The sequence below is a fragment of the Canis lupus genome, chromosome 4 (assembly GCF_048164855.1).
Source record: "Canis lupus baileyi chromosome 4, mCanLup2.hap1, whole genome shotgun sequence".
Lineage (NCBI taxonomy): Eukaryota > Metazoa > Chordata > Mammalia > Carnivora > Canidae > Canis > Canis lupus.
In genome coordinates, this window is record NC_132841.1 from 35,393,983 (window position 1) to 35,408,401 (window position 14,419).

The window sequence follows — 14,419 nt, forward strand, 5'->3', positions numbered from 1 at the left end:
ATTACATGCTTTCCCAGACACCTACCTCACTTTGTTCTTCAGTAATATTATCAAGCACTTTCTCACTCCCTAAACACTAAGAAACCATGTTCAAGAGAGAATTCGAGTGTTTGCCAATTAAACTGAAAATATATTCCTTTGTAGCCAACACTTGGAATGTTTCAGCAAAAGTGATCGTATGCTCGACAGACCTTGGTTTGAATTCTGGCTTCACAACCGACTGTGTTATGACCTTAGGTAAGTTACTTAACCTGTCCGTAAAGTATCATGAGGTTGAAATGAGTAGTAATATGTATAAAACATCTGGTTATATTGCCTGGTTTGTGCAGGCACAGAAGAGATTTATTATTTTAAGTTGAGACTTTTATTTAATCTGATAATTTACATTGGTAGTTGGTGTATATCAAGGGCCTACTCTACTCTAACCCTGTTAAGAGCAGCCAGGAAGATTTTGAATGAACATTGGGCATATGATTATGTAGGTGACTGACGTTGGCCTTCCCTGAAATCAGGTTCAGCAGGAGTGACTTTTTTTTTTAAGATTTTATTTGTTTAGAGAGAGAAAGTGCATGTGTGCACATGAGCAAGGGGAGGTACAGAGGCAGAGAGAGCTAATCCCAAACTAACTCTACTGAATGCAGATTCTGATGGGAGGCCTGATTTTACGACCCTGAGACCATGACCTTTTTTTTTTTTTTTTAAAGACTTAATTTATTTATTTGAGAGGCACAGGCAGACACTTTACCAAATGAGCCACTCAGGTGCCCCAAACATTGTTCTTTTAATAGAAAACATTCTTGAAATAGAAACCAAAAGAACAGTAGAACAGATTAACAAAAGTAAGAGCTGGTTCTTTGAAAGATTTAATAAGATTGATAAACCTCTGGCCAGACTTATCAAAAAGAAAAGAGAAAGGACTCAAATAACAGAAAACATTGTTGAAACAAAATTCAATATAGTTTTAATTACTTATGATTAAATTTTCTTGGATGTGCAAATATTTTTCAAAAATGTCACATAAAGATCTGGCCTCAAAATCTTTATGTTAAGGATATTATGTGAATGTTGTAGGTAGTTTAGAGATGCTTTTGTCTCCTCCGCTGATGACATTATTTATGTATCTGCTTCCATTGTTGTTAGTCATTATCAACTCTTCAACCTCTTATATTTGTTCTAACAAATATTTATATAGTGTTCATAAATTTACATAAAATGAAATTGTTATAAAGAAATAAAGTAAGTTGGTTTTATTGGGTGTATTGAATTTTAGAGCAGAAAGGGTGCTCAAGAGAAATAACATTTATGGAATAATTTCTGATGCTAGATTGGAGCTTAAGTGCTTTTTATGTGTGTCTCATTTAAGGTGACAATTTATATGAATTTTGTGTTTGGAAAAGGAATGAGATTATCAGTTATTCCAAAAAGCTTGAAGTAAGCTCTCTTTCTCCCTCCCTCTCATGAATTATTCTTGTATGGGTGTGTGTGTGTATATATATATATATTTTTTTTAAGATTTTATTTTATTTATTCATGAGAGACAGAGAGAGGAGAGAGAGAGAGACATAGGCAGAGGGAGAAGCAGGCTCCCCGCAGGGAGCCCCATGTGGGACTCCAGGCTCATGCCCTGAGCTGAAGGCAGACACTTAAGTGCTGAGCCACCCAAGAGTCCCTTGTATTGTATTGTATTATAGAGATTGATTTGTTTTCCTAGAGTAATTAAAAATTAAAGGAGTTCCACTTGATGGGATGAGCACTGGGTGTTATATCTTGGCAAATTGAATTTAAATTAAAAAAATAATAAAAATCTAAATAAAGGAGTTTTTAAAAAAAATATTTTATTTATTTATTTGACACAGAGAGAGAGGGAGAGAGAAGCAAAAGCAGGGGGAAAATGCGGGGAGCCCGATGCTGCGGGGCTCAGTCCCAGACTCTGAGGCTTAACCAATTGAGCCCCCCAGCCTTTTAAAAAGATTATTTATTTGAAAGAGAGAGAAAGTGAGGGGGGTGAATACTGGGCTTTAATCAGATCTTTTAAACAGTTTTTTATTTTTTTATTTATTTTATTTTATTATTATTATTTTTTTAAACAGTTTTTAAAAATATTTTGGGGGGATATGGTATTAAGTTTGCAATTCTTAAGCTTTTGCACTAAAAGTAGTACAGAAACCACAAATCAAAAATCTACTCTAAAAATTAAAAATAGAACTACACATGGTCCAGTAATTCCACTTTTGGGCATATATCTGACGGAAATGAAATTACTGTCTTCAAGAGTCATCTGCCCCCATGTTCATTGCAGCATTATCTACAGTACCGAAGACATAGAAACAACCCGAATGTCCATCAGTGGATGAATGGATAAAGAAAATGTGGTATGTGCCACACGCACACTGGAAAGTTTAGTCATAAAAAAGAAGGAAATCTTGCAGTTTACAAAAATAAAAAATGGATGGAACCTGAAGGCATTATGTTAAGAACGACAAATACTGTGTGATCTCACTTAGTTGTGGAATCTGAAAATCAAAACAAAAACACCAAAGGCCCAGAAACAGAGAACCAATCTGTGGTTGCCGGAGGCAGAGGATGGGGGAAATGTGTGAAAGTGGTCAAAGGGTACAGATATCCAGTTATAACATAAATTAGTTCCGGGGATGTAATGTACAGCATGGTGACTGTAGTTAAAGATACTACACTGGGGGTACCTGGGTGGTGCAGTCTGTTAAGTGTCAGTCTCTTGGTTTTGGCTCAGGTCCTGATCTCAGGGTTGTAAGACTGAACCCTGCACTGGGCCCTGCACACAGCTCCGAGTCTGCTTAAGTTTCTCCATCTCCCTCTGCCTCCCCCCCACCCTCACCCCAGCTTTCACTCTCTCTCAAATAATAAATAAATAAATAAATAAATAAATAAATAAATAAATAAATAAATAAATATTTAAAAATACTGTATTGTGTATTTGGAAGTTGCTGTGAGAATAGATTTTTTTTTTTTTTTTTTTTTATTTAAGAGTCACACACAGAGAGAGAGAGAGAGGCAGAGACACAGGCAGAGGGAGAAGCAGGCTCCATGCACCGGGAGCCCGACGTGGGATTCGATCCCGGGTCTCCAGGATCACGCCCCGGGGCAAAGGCAGGTGCTAAACCGCTGCACCACCCAGGGATCCCAATTTTTTTTTTTTTTTTTTTTTTTGAGAATAGTTCTTAAATGTTCTCATCACAGGGAAAAAATTGTGATTGTATGGTGATGGATGTTTACTAGATTTATTGTGATCATTTTGTGATATACATATAAGTCATTATGCTGTGTATGTTAAAAAGTAACATAATGTTATATGTCAATTAAATATCAATAAAACTAGGGGAAAAAAATCTTTCCAGATAAAAATGTTTGGCTGCTATTTTTATTTAAGGTACTGGTAAAGGGAAAGAAGTCAGGAGGTCAAGTTTTATGTATTATATTATGATTTTATTTTTTATTTTTTTAAGGTTTTATTTATTGATTCATGAGAGACAGAGAGAGGCAGAGACACAGGCAGAGGGAGAAGCAGGCTCCATGCAAGGAGCCCGATGTGGGACTTGATCCCAGAACTCCGGGATCAAGTCCTGTGCTGAAGGCAGATGCTCAACCGCTGAGCCACCCAGGCGTCCCAAATTATGATTTTATATTATGAAAACCCAATTTAGTGATTTATACATACTTAGCATTAGTATGAGTGATCTCCCACCAAAACACAGTCTCTAAGGAGGGTGACTATTATGTTGGTGGGTCTGCTGACATTGTGTTGTTCTTGGTGTTCAAACTGGTCTTGTTGCCAAGATACAGGAAGGTGTTCCTTCAGTTGGAAATTGTAATGCATTTCCCCATAGAAAGAGTGTAGTTCAAATAGTACTTTTAATTCTAGTTATTCATCCATTAAGTTAAAATTTTAAGCTTCTGAGATAAGGCAGCTACTGTGGTATATACAGCTTGTTTTTACAAGGATAAAAAGATGAATGAAACCAGGGGTGATATAATGTCTGATCTCAAATAAGAGCTATTTTTTTGCTAGCTGCGGAAAAATAAAAGTAGTGGTTGAAAGTCATTTAACATGGTTATATTTCTTCCTTTCTTTTTCTATGGTTTTTAGGTACTTATGGATTAAATTGGCCTTTGGTGATTGCCCAGGGTTACAGCTTTATTTCATAATCTTGTTTCTTTGGAAAAATGTTTCCCAAGCTTTCTAACAAAGTCTCAGTGAACTTGGAGAAGACAATGTGTGCATAGGTTGGAGACTTTGCCTTTTTTGAAATGGAAAAATTCTTGCCTCAGCATTACTGAGTTAATGTACAGTTAGTACAAAGTTTTCATTTCTAATTGCTGACTTGCTTGGTGAGTGAATGATTGATCATAATCAACTAGAAAGTGTAAGATAAAGCATGGTGACCTGATAGTTTTTCTGGTACAGTCAATTCTTTAGTGTGATGAGTGTTTTTATAAACATTTTTTCTGTCTCTCAGATAGTTTCTCTCCCTCACTCCTTTTTTAGGAGACCTTGATGGAAGGGTTGGAAGCCTTGATGTTTGAGTAGACAAGGTAAGCATTCAAGTAAACTCTTCAGTATTGTGACAATTGAATTGGTTGAATTGATATCAAAAAAAGAATTTCAGTTATTTAAAGAAGAGTGAATTATTAACCGTGTTAATAATATTTATATCTGCCATCGCAGTAAGCACTTCATGTTCATTATCTGATTTAAGCCTACCAAGAGTCCTGTGAGAGATACTGTTACACCTGCTTTACAGACTAGGGCTCTGAACCCCAGAAACCGACAAATTTCTGCTGTTGACATCGTGCACCTAACAAGTGTTGTGATATCGTGGAAGTAGTGTTTCTTCTTTCTTGCTCTTTTGTCTCCCCCCTCAAACTCATCCAATCTCATTATTTGTTACTTTGTGGGACTTCTTTGCTCCCACAGGTCAGATTTTGTTGTCGGGGTGGGTTTTCTGCACTCTCCTCATCTTCCATACTCTTTTGTGCATACTTTTTTCAAGGTTATACAGTTCAGCAAGTTAAGTCATTTGTTGGGGATTGTTCAAACAGGGATCCTCAGTCCCCCACCTTCATTACCCCTTCCCAGAGGTGACACTTCTTGACTGTCTTCACTGTTTGGGATTTGCCTGTGGTTTTTCAAATAACATATTTGAATTGATGTTACCTGAGTTTTTAGTTTAGGGCATAACTTGGGTTTGTATGATTTTCTGTGTCCTTATCACTAACTGAACTCAACAGTCTCTACCCGTTGCCCAGAGTTCTTGTTTTCTTTCACATAATTTATTCTGTTAACGTCATTGTCCTGAGGAAATTTCTCCTAGGGCAAAGTGCTGCGGTGCAGAGTAGCTTCTGCTTTCCCATAGAGCTCAGCTCTTATGTCAGGGGCTCTCTTTTCCTTTGTGTTGGGTCTTCTATTTCTTCTCTCCTGTGTCTGCTTTCTTGGTTCATTCTCTTACTTTGCATCCCTAGAGCCTCTACTGTACAAGATATTGAATTATCTTGACTGGACCTCAAATTCTTTTTTTTTCTTATTATCATCTGTTTTTTTCTCTATTCTTTCTGATGAATTTCCCTAACTTTAATTTCCAAGGTCTCTTTTAAAAAGCATTGTTACTGGGACACCTGGGTGGCTCAGTGGTTGAGCGTCTGTCTTCGGCCCAAGGCATGATCCCAGGGTACCGGGATCGAGTCCTGCATCAGGTTCCCCGCAGGGAACCTGCTCCTCCCTCTGCATGTGTCTCTGCCTCTCTCTGTGTGTGTCTCTCATGAATAAATAAATAAAACCTTAAAAAAAAAGGAATTTCTAAAAAAATAAATAAAATAAAAATTTCTTTGGTTAACATTGTGATTCCTCCAAGTTCCTTTTCTTTTCTTTTTTCTTTTCTCTTTTTTTTTTTCTGATGAGTAATAATCCTGAGCTGTGAAAGGTTGATTAGAAGCTTTGAGTACATCACTGGTACTTGTTGACTGTGAGAGTTCACTGTCCAGGGACTGGGCTTTGCTGTCTATTAGGGAGCACTTGATCTCTGTTTCTGATTTCATTCCCCTTTTGGAGAAGTCTTTTAATCTCCTGCCTGGGGTCAGAAAGCCCACATGCATTTCCTTGGGAGCTGAGTAAGGGGAAAAGGCTGAGGATTTCAGCATTCAGTATATGTATGTGCTTACTTAATCCCCTGATTTCATTAAGTTCTATCTGCAATGTGCTTTGTCTCCTCTGTTCAGAAATCCTCTTCAGAGAATAACCCTCTAGAATTTTACCTTGGTGAGAGAGGCACAGTTAACCTAAGCACATGAAATTTAGGAAGGCATTGAGAGATGAAGCCGTTTCTTAAAGAGCTGTCAACTGACCTGCCTAATTTGGTGTCCCCTTCACTCGTTTCCAGAGGTACCATCTGTTACCAGGCCCTGTGCCTTTGGAGAATTCTGTGGACTAAGTCAGGTTAGTTTTTGGCTTTCTACATTCCTGGTTTAAGATTCAGCTTTCTTGGATCTGCTAGTAGTTACCACTGTTCCATCTGCTTTCCGGCCTTCAAACTTTTTTCTATGCCTTAAAAATACTTTATTAGCATTTCAGCTCAATTTTGGGAAAGAATGAAATTAAATGTGTATGCTCAATCTTTCCATCTTCTCAGAAACTTGCTAGATTTTTTTCGTTTGCCTAAGCATTTATCTATTCTTCTTTTTCTTTTAATTGTGGTAAAACACACAGAATCCTTAACCATTTTAAAGTGTGCAACTCAATAGCATTAAGGCACATACACCATGTTATGTACCCGTTGCCACTGTTTGGTTCCAGACTTTTTCATCACCCCCAAAAGGAAACCAGTGCCCATTAAACAGTCACTCCCTACTCCTCCCTCTCCCCAGCCCCTGGCAACCACTGATCTGTTTTCTGTCCCTGTGGATTTGCCAGATCTGCTGAAACATTTTTAGACAGGGCAATCAGGCAAGGCTTCTTTAGAGAGGATATTTGAGCAGAAATCTTATTGCCGGGCAGTGGGGGAGGGGCGGGCGGGCGGCGGGCAGACGAAGCATCAGAAGTGTTGGGGAAAGAATCCTGCTTCTTTGTACACTTAGATGTACAAAGTTACAAGACTTTTGTTATCATCACCCTGAAAACCAGCAGAAGCCAAGTAAGAATCATAGTCTTAAAAACCCATCAGCGAGTGAAGATACAAGGAAACCTAGATGAATTAAACTCCAGAAAGTAACGAAAAGCTTCACAGTAGAGAAGAGGCCCATGGCTGCTCTGAGGTGAACAGCCCAAGAAAGGGGAACTGCCACAGATGGAGGAAAGGAGGAGCCAGCCACACTTTCGGGTGGCTCGTGTGGCTCCGTGCCGGAGGGCTGGCACACCTGGCTAGAACCCTGATGAGCCCCAGTTCTCCTGCACCAAGGAGCAAGTCTGCCTCCAGCCCTCAGCCACAGGTGATAAAGCACACATCTGGGCCAGGAAGTGCCGCTGACAGCCCCTACCTGAGGCCCAGGGCTCTTCCTTCAATTGCACAGGGCACTGAACAGGGGTGAAGGAGCAGACCTGGAGAGCTGAGAGAAACCCAGCACAGGTGCCCTAGGTTTTCAGTTATGGAAGGCTGAAGGCAGAGAGAGGTGGAGATGCCCCCCCCGCAGCTCTGTGCTTTCAGTCCCCAAGGACTGAGGATGACTGCAGGAGAGGTGAGAAGCTCCCCTCATTCATTCCAGGCCTTCACGCAGTGTAGAAAGCCGCCCCCAGCAGGAAGGCTGGGGAGGAAGACCGGGCTGAGGGAGGTCACCTGTGCTGCAGGGAGCAAAGTGTGGGATGGGAAAGCAAAGAGAATAAGTGATAAACCTGGCAGTCATGCTTAACGCAGAGAGAGAGCTCCCAGGTTTTTTCTTTTTTTTGAAAATAAACTTTATTTTTTGGAATAGTTTTAGTTTTTTTTTTTAAGATTTGTTGATTTATTTGAGAGAGAGAGTGCAAGTGAGCATAAGGGGTTGGCAGAAGGAGAGGGAGAGAAAGAGAGACTCAAGTAGACTCCCTGCTGAGCATGGAACCCATGGAATAATTTGAATCTTATAGAAAAATCACAAAGATAGTACAGAAAGTTTCTCTATGCCCCTAACTGATTTCCCCCTATTGTGAACACCTCTAGTAGCATGGTATACTTGTTGTAAGTAATGAACTAATATTGATATATTATTTTTAAAAAAAATTTTATGTATTGAGACACACAGAGAGAGGCAGAGGGAGCAGCAGGCTCCCTGCAGGGGGCCCAATGTGGGACTCGATCTCGGGACCCCGGGGTCACACCCTGAGCTGAAGGCAGACGCTCAACTGCTGAGCCAGCCACCCAGGCGTCCTGATACATCATTTTTAACTAATGTCCATACTTTATTCAGATGTTCTTTGATTTTACCTAATGTCCTCTGTCTGTTCCAAGATCTCATCCAGGGTTCCATATTTCATTTAGTTGTCATGTCTCTTTAGGCTCCTCTGGGCTGTGGCAGTTTCTCAGACTTCCCTTGTTTTGATGACCTAGACAGTTTCGAGGAGTATTGTTGAGGAGTTTTGTAGAATGTCCCTCTATTAGTATTTGTTTCATATTTTTCTCATGATTAGGATTTTAGGTTTGGAGGAGGAAGACCATAGAGGCTATTTGCCATTTTCAACATATTAAGGGTACAGGACTTATCAATGTTGGTGTTGAGCTTGATCACCTGGTCGAGGTAGTGGTTTTCGAGCTTCTCCACTGTAAGTTACTCTCGTTTTCTCTGTTTCCATACTGCAGTCTGTGGCAGGAAGTCACTTATTTCAAGCCCACACTTAAGAAGTGGGTAGTTATGCTCTCCGTCCATAAGGGTGGAGAATCTACATAAATTACCTGGAATTCTCCCGTGCAGGAAATTTGTCTCTTTTCCCTCATTTATTTACTTAGTCAGTTATTTTATTTAACAGTATGGACTCATGGATATTTATTTTATACTTGAGGTTATAATCCAGTTACTACTTTATTTATTTTCTTGGTGAACTTGTTCCACCTTTGACCATTGGGAGCTTTCAGTTGGCTCTCATGTCTCTTTGACATAACCCCATCAAATTGTGTGTGTGTGTGAGAGAGAGAGGGAGAGAGCGAGGGCGAGGGAGAGCAAGCACTTTCTTTCTTCTGGCTCTGCGTGATGCTCCAGGTTTATTTGTACATTTCCTGCCACAGTCCTGTAGTCAGCTATTTCTCCAAGGAGCCCTGGTTCCTTGGAGAATAGAGAATGGGGAAACCAAGATCTAGGTGTTAGGTGTGCTTGTTGCTACTGAGATGTTGTGCTTGTAGGCCCTCTCAGCTGACAGAGCCAGGAACTGTAGGTGCATTAATCTGTATCTATACACATTCTATAAATATTTCTGTATGTACCCATCTATATCTATATTAAGCTAAATATGAGTTCATACTGACACGTCCAACTCAAATCTGTTGCCACATAGATCATTCTAAATTCCTCCCCTTGTTTATCTGTAAACTCTTATTCTAGTAGTGAGAAAGCTGGCTCACACCATCTGCCATCTGTTTACTTAGTTGTTCAGTCACAGTGTACATATCAAGCACTCCCACAGTTTTGAAAGCCCATGGCTTAGCTGAGAAGCACAAGCAGATCTCTGGAATCCTACCTGGGCTTGGATCCCGGACCCTGCTCTAGCAAAAGTCCTGATTCCCACCCTCTAAATATTTGAAGCCAGTGATAGACTGCATCAAACTAAAGCTGTATTAAAGCCAAGACCCAGATTAATTATAGATAAGACTGACCCAGACCCCATTCCAGTGGCCTGACAGAAGGGCCATGTCTCTCCCTTTCTTTCTTTCTTTCTTTCTTTCTTTCTTTCTTTCTTTCTTTCTTTCTTTCTTTCTTTCGTTCATCTGTCCTTCCTTCCTTTCCTTTCCTTTCCTTTCCTTTCCTTTCCTTTCCTTTCCTTTCCTTCCTTTTTTTTTTTTTTTTAAGATTTATTTATTTATTTATTCATGATAGACATAGAGAGAGAGAGTGAGAGGCAGAGACACAGGCAGAGGGAGAAGCAGGCTCCATGCAGAGAGCCCGACCCGGGACTCGATCCCGGGACTCCAGGATCGCGCCCTGGGCCAAAGGCAGGCGCTAAACCGCTGAGCCATCCAGGTATCCCCCCGCCATGTCTCTTTCTAGAAGTGGAATATTACTTCAATCATGAATGTATTTTTATACGGAATGTTTGGGCTATGATAAAAATTACAAGACAGAAGAAAAAGCAAGAAAATGTGACCAAGTGTTAGGAGAGGAAATAGCCAGGAGAGGGAGAGCCAGAGGTGATCCGGATGGTGGAATTATCAGATAGAGACTTAAAGAGAACTTTGAAAAACAGAATGCTGGAGGATCTAATGGTAAAGGTGGACAACATGCATGAGAAGATGGGGATTTTTAGCAGAGTCTCGGAACTTTACCACAGAACTAAATAGAAATACTAGAAATGAAAAATACAATATTAGAAGTGAAGATTGGGTTTACACATGGGCTTAAAGCTTCTTAAATGTCATAAGATAGGATCAATGAATGTGGAGCCTTGTCGATGGCAGTTATCCAACGTGGCAAATGAGAGCAGAGAGGAGGGGAGAGGGAGAAATGAGCTCCACCTATGGGGGTGTCGCTCTAATGTGTGTGAATTTGGAGTTTTAGAAAGAAAAGTGGTAGCAGACATTCTTGAGACTGTGGTCAAGAACTTCTAAAATCAATGAAAGACCTCAATTCACAGAGTTAAGAGGTCAGCAAGCCCTAAGTAGGTTGAATAACATACCACAAGAGGGATTCTATGAAAGTGGTACATCTTCCCGTGTAGGATTAACCGCCTTGAAGATTGCCCTTCTATTGTAAACTGAAAAACAGGATTAAAATATATGAAACAGCTGCTTTCAGACATTGGTGATCCTTGAGATAAATGACATGCGCACTGTAGGTGCCCCAGCACACTGCCTATAGGCACTTTCTAGATTGCAGCACAGAGTAGGGAAACCCAAAACTAGCCCAGGAGAGTTTAGAGAAGCTAAGGCAACTAGAATTTGTAGGATTAAAAAGACCAGAGCAGTGGGTACTACACAGAAATCCAGGGGATCCCTGGGTGTCTCAGTGGTTTGGCACCTGCCTTCGGCCAGGGTGTGATCCTGGAGTCCTGCATCAGGCTTCCTGCGTGGAGCCTGCTTCTCCTCTGTCTGTGTCTCTGCCTCTCTCTGTATCTGTGTCTCTCATAAATAAATAAATAAAATCAAAAAAAAAAAAAAAAGAAAGAAAGAAAGAAAGAAAGAAAGAAAGAAAGAAAGAAAGAAAGAAAGAAAGAAAAAAAGAAAGAAAGAAAGAAAGATCCATAGAACTTATAGATCTATAGGAGGGTCTTCTTCTAGAATCTTTTGTTGAATACTCATCTGCATATGCAAAATATGAAACCCCACCTAACTGGGGAAAGCCACCCTGAAATCAGCACACTGAACAATTCCAGGGGCTTGGAATAGTGTGTGTATGTACTAGGTGCAGAGGAGAGACTGTTTCATACATGGACATTGGCTGGACATCTTGAACTGAGGTTAAATTAGCCGTGGACTGAAGCCCTCTCTAAACCGACCTAACAAAGCTCGGAAGCATGTTTGGAAAGTATCAAATGATTTGTAAGTAACTCAACTGTGTGTCAAACTAAATCCATCACTCTTTAAATGAATACAGTAAAAATCAACAGTTAAAGTGTCCAGCATCAAATAATTGAGTGGGAGAAAAATATATCTAGCACTTTTATGTGTAAGGACTTGTATCTGGGGGGTATAAAGAACTGCAAAAACCCAACAGAAAAATGAGCAAAAGAGGAACAGTCTAGTAACAAAATGAGGAAAAGACATGACTTTCCAAAGGAGAACATGCTAATGGTCAATAACCACTTGCAAAGGCATCAGCATCACTTAGTCAGCAGGGAAATAAAGCAATGTAAACTCACAGTGAGATACCATTTCGCACCCTCTAGAACGACTAGCAAGGGAAAGACTAAGTATGCTTAGCAGTGGGGATAATGTGACACAACTGGTACCATACATTGCTGATGGTTGCAGAAAATGGTACAGCTACTTTGGAGCCATTTGGCAATTTCTAATGAAATCAAACATTTCTATCCTATGATTTGTCAGTTCTATTCCTAGGTATTTAATGAAGAGAAATGAAAACATATCCACAAAATTATGAATTCAAAAGTGTTCATAGCAGGCTCATTCCTAGTAGCTAAAAATTGGAAACAATAAAATCTCTATCTACAGGAAAATGGATAAATTGTGGTGTGTTTGCAGTTCTGAGCAACTGATAACACTTAGCCACACAGATGAGTCTCAAAACCACTGTATGGAGAAACCAGGCATAAATGAACATATACTATGTGGTTTGTATGAAGTCCCTGAAAAGGCAAAACTATTATACGGTGATAGAAATCAGAAGATAATTGTAGGTTGGAGAGGGAGGGAAACCGTTGAAGAAAGAATAGGAGGGAACTTCCTGAGGTCCATGCAGATGTGCCATGTCTTGTTTTGGGTGATGGTTACGTGGGTGTAGACAGTTGTCACTCATCACTGGACAGGACTCTTTTTTTTTTTTTTTTTTTTAATTTATGATAGTCACACACACAGAGAGAGAGAAGCAGAGACATAGGCAGAGGGAGAAGCAGGCTCCATGCACCGGGAGCCCGACGTGGAACTCGATCCCGGGTCTCCAGGATCGCGCCCTGGGCCAAAGGCAGGCGCCAAACCGCTGCGCCACCCAGGGATCCCTGGACAGGACTCTTAAGACTTACCTGTGCCATTATCAAATGTTTAATTACAAATACTTTATTTAAAAAAATTTTTATTTATTCATGAGAGAGACAGAGAGAGAGGCAGACACACAGGCAGAGGGAGAAGCAGGCTCCCTGTGGGGACCCCAATGCGGGACTTGATCCCAGGACCCCGGGGTCCCGCCCTGGGCCGCAGGCAGACACTCCATCATGAGCTCCCCAGGCACCCCACAAATGTTTTAAATTAAGAAAATTTAAAAACTAGTAAACGGGTTTAGGGGAAGAATGTTAATGCAAGTACTCCTAGGTGCTGGGTTATACTTTAGGATATGGACAGTGAAAGAGAGAAAGTGTCAGGTCAGGTCAGGTGGGTTCCTTCTGTCATCTGTGGTTTAACTTTGTTTCAACTGGCTAAGCAACAGGTTTTAAAATTTGAATATTTAATTTCTTAGAAGCTTAGCATCACATTGCCTGATCATTACAGTGAAAAGTGAGAGTGAGAGCGAGAGTGAGAGAGAAGGGGGAAGGGGAGGAGAGAGAAAATGAGTCAGATAGGAAAGAAGGGATTACGAAAGACAGATGTTTTTGTAAAAGCCATTTATTATTTTCCTTATTATGAAGTTTGCAGTGGACCCTCCCAGTGGAATTCTTTGCTAGTGAAGCTGCTTTATAGAGAAGCTTTGTTCTCGTCCCACCTTGGGTGGGCCAGGGCTCCGAGGATGCTTGGGCCTGGGCGGCAGGGCTCTAGCGAGCTCCCCTTGAGGGATGTGTGAAGATGGGAGCGGAAGGCAGTAGGGGCAGGGGCGAGCAGCACAGACCCCGACTCGCTCGCTCCAGCCTGCTCCGTGACCGCGGGCTGCGTGACCTGGGCCGAGGCTCCCGCGGGGGAGTGGGGATAGCAGTTAGGAACCTCTTGCCTTTCATCCAGACCATGGTGGTTGGAGCCAGAGCAGGAGCAGGTGAAGGGGGAGAAAAGTGGCCAAATTCTAAGGGAATCTTAAAGGGAGGGCTTAAAGAGTTTGAGGAGTTAGGAGATGAAGTTTGGAGAAAAAGCAATCAGTGAGGATGCCAAGTTTTTTGGCTTGAGGAACTCGGAGGCTGGAGCCTCCATTTATTGACTGTGGCTTTTTTTTTTTAAAGATTTTATTTATTTATTCATGAGAGACACAGAGAGAGGCAGAGACACAGGCAGAGGGAGAAGCAGGCTCCCTGTGGGGAGCCCGATGCGGGACTCAATCCCGGGACCCCAGGGTCCGGCCCTGAGCGGCGCGCTGAGCCCCCAGGCGTCCCTGAGTGTTACTTTTTACAAAGGAATGTCAGAGCCTAAGCTGCAAAATCTTTTGTCCTTTTCCCCTTGGTTTGTTGGTTTTGTTTTTTATGTTTTTTAGGGCGTGGGTGCAGATGGTAGCAAGCATGGGGGTTGGCAGGCAGACCCTGGAGTCCAGCTAATGCTTACAGGACTGTGATTACCCCTCAGAGTTCAGTCCCTTTGCCATTAGGTGGTGTGGGGGAGGAGGAGGCAAAGTGCGATATTTTAGGATCTGACCGGAATTCCTTAGAAAGCATGAACCTTGGTCAAGTTGACATCTTGCTGAGGCA

The 14,419-nt window shown here is 41.2% G+C and overlaps 1 protein-coding gene across 16 annotated transcripts in view; it reads left to right on the forward strand.

The window, feature by feature from the left end:
- The window catches only part of SHLD2 (shieldin complex subunit 2), a 77,388-nt gene that overhangs the window by 20,448 nt on the left and 42,521 nt on the right, over positions 1–14,419 (forward strand). For 10 of the 16 annotated variants that reach the window (XR_012029684.1, XM_072823874.1, XM_072823868.1 and 7 more), the window contains 2 exons: positions 145–237; positions 4,523–4,569. The gene's annotated coding sequence lies outside the window, so the exon portion shown is untranslated. Of the gene's footprint in view, positions 1–144; positions 238–3,004; positions 3,127–4,522; positions 4,570–6,410; positions 6,467–14,419 lie in introns of those variants that run through there. The other 6 variants (XM_072823875.1, XM_072823872.1, XM_072823877.1 and 3 more) reach the window with 4 other exon arrangements.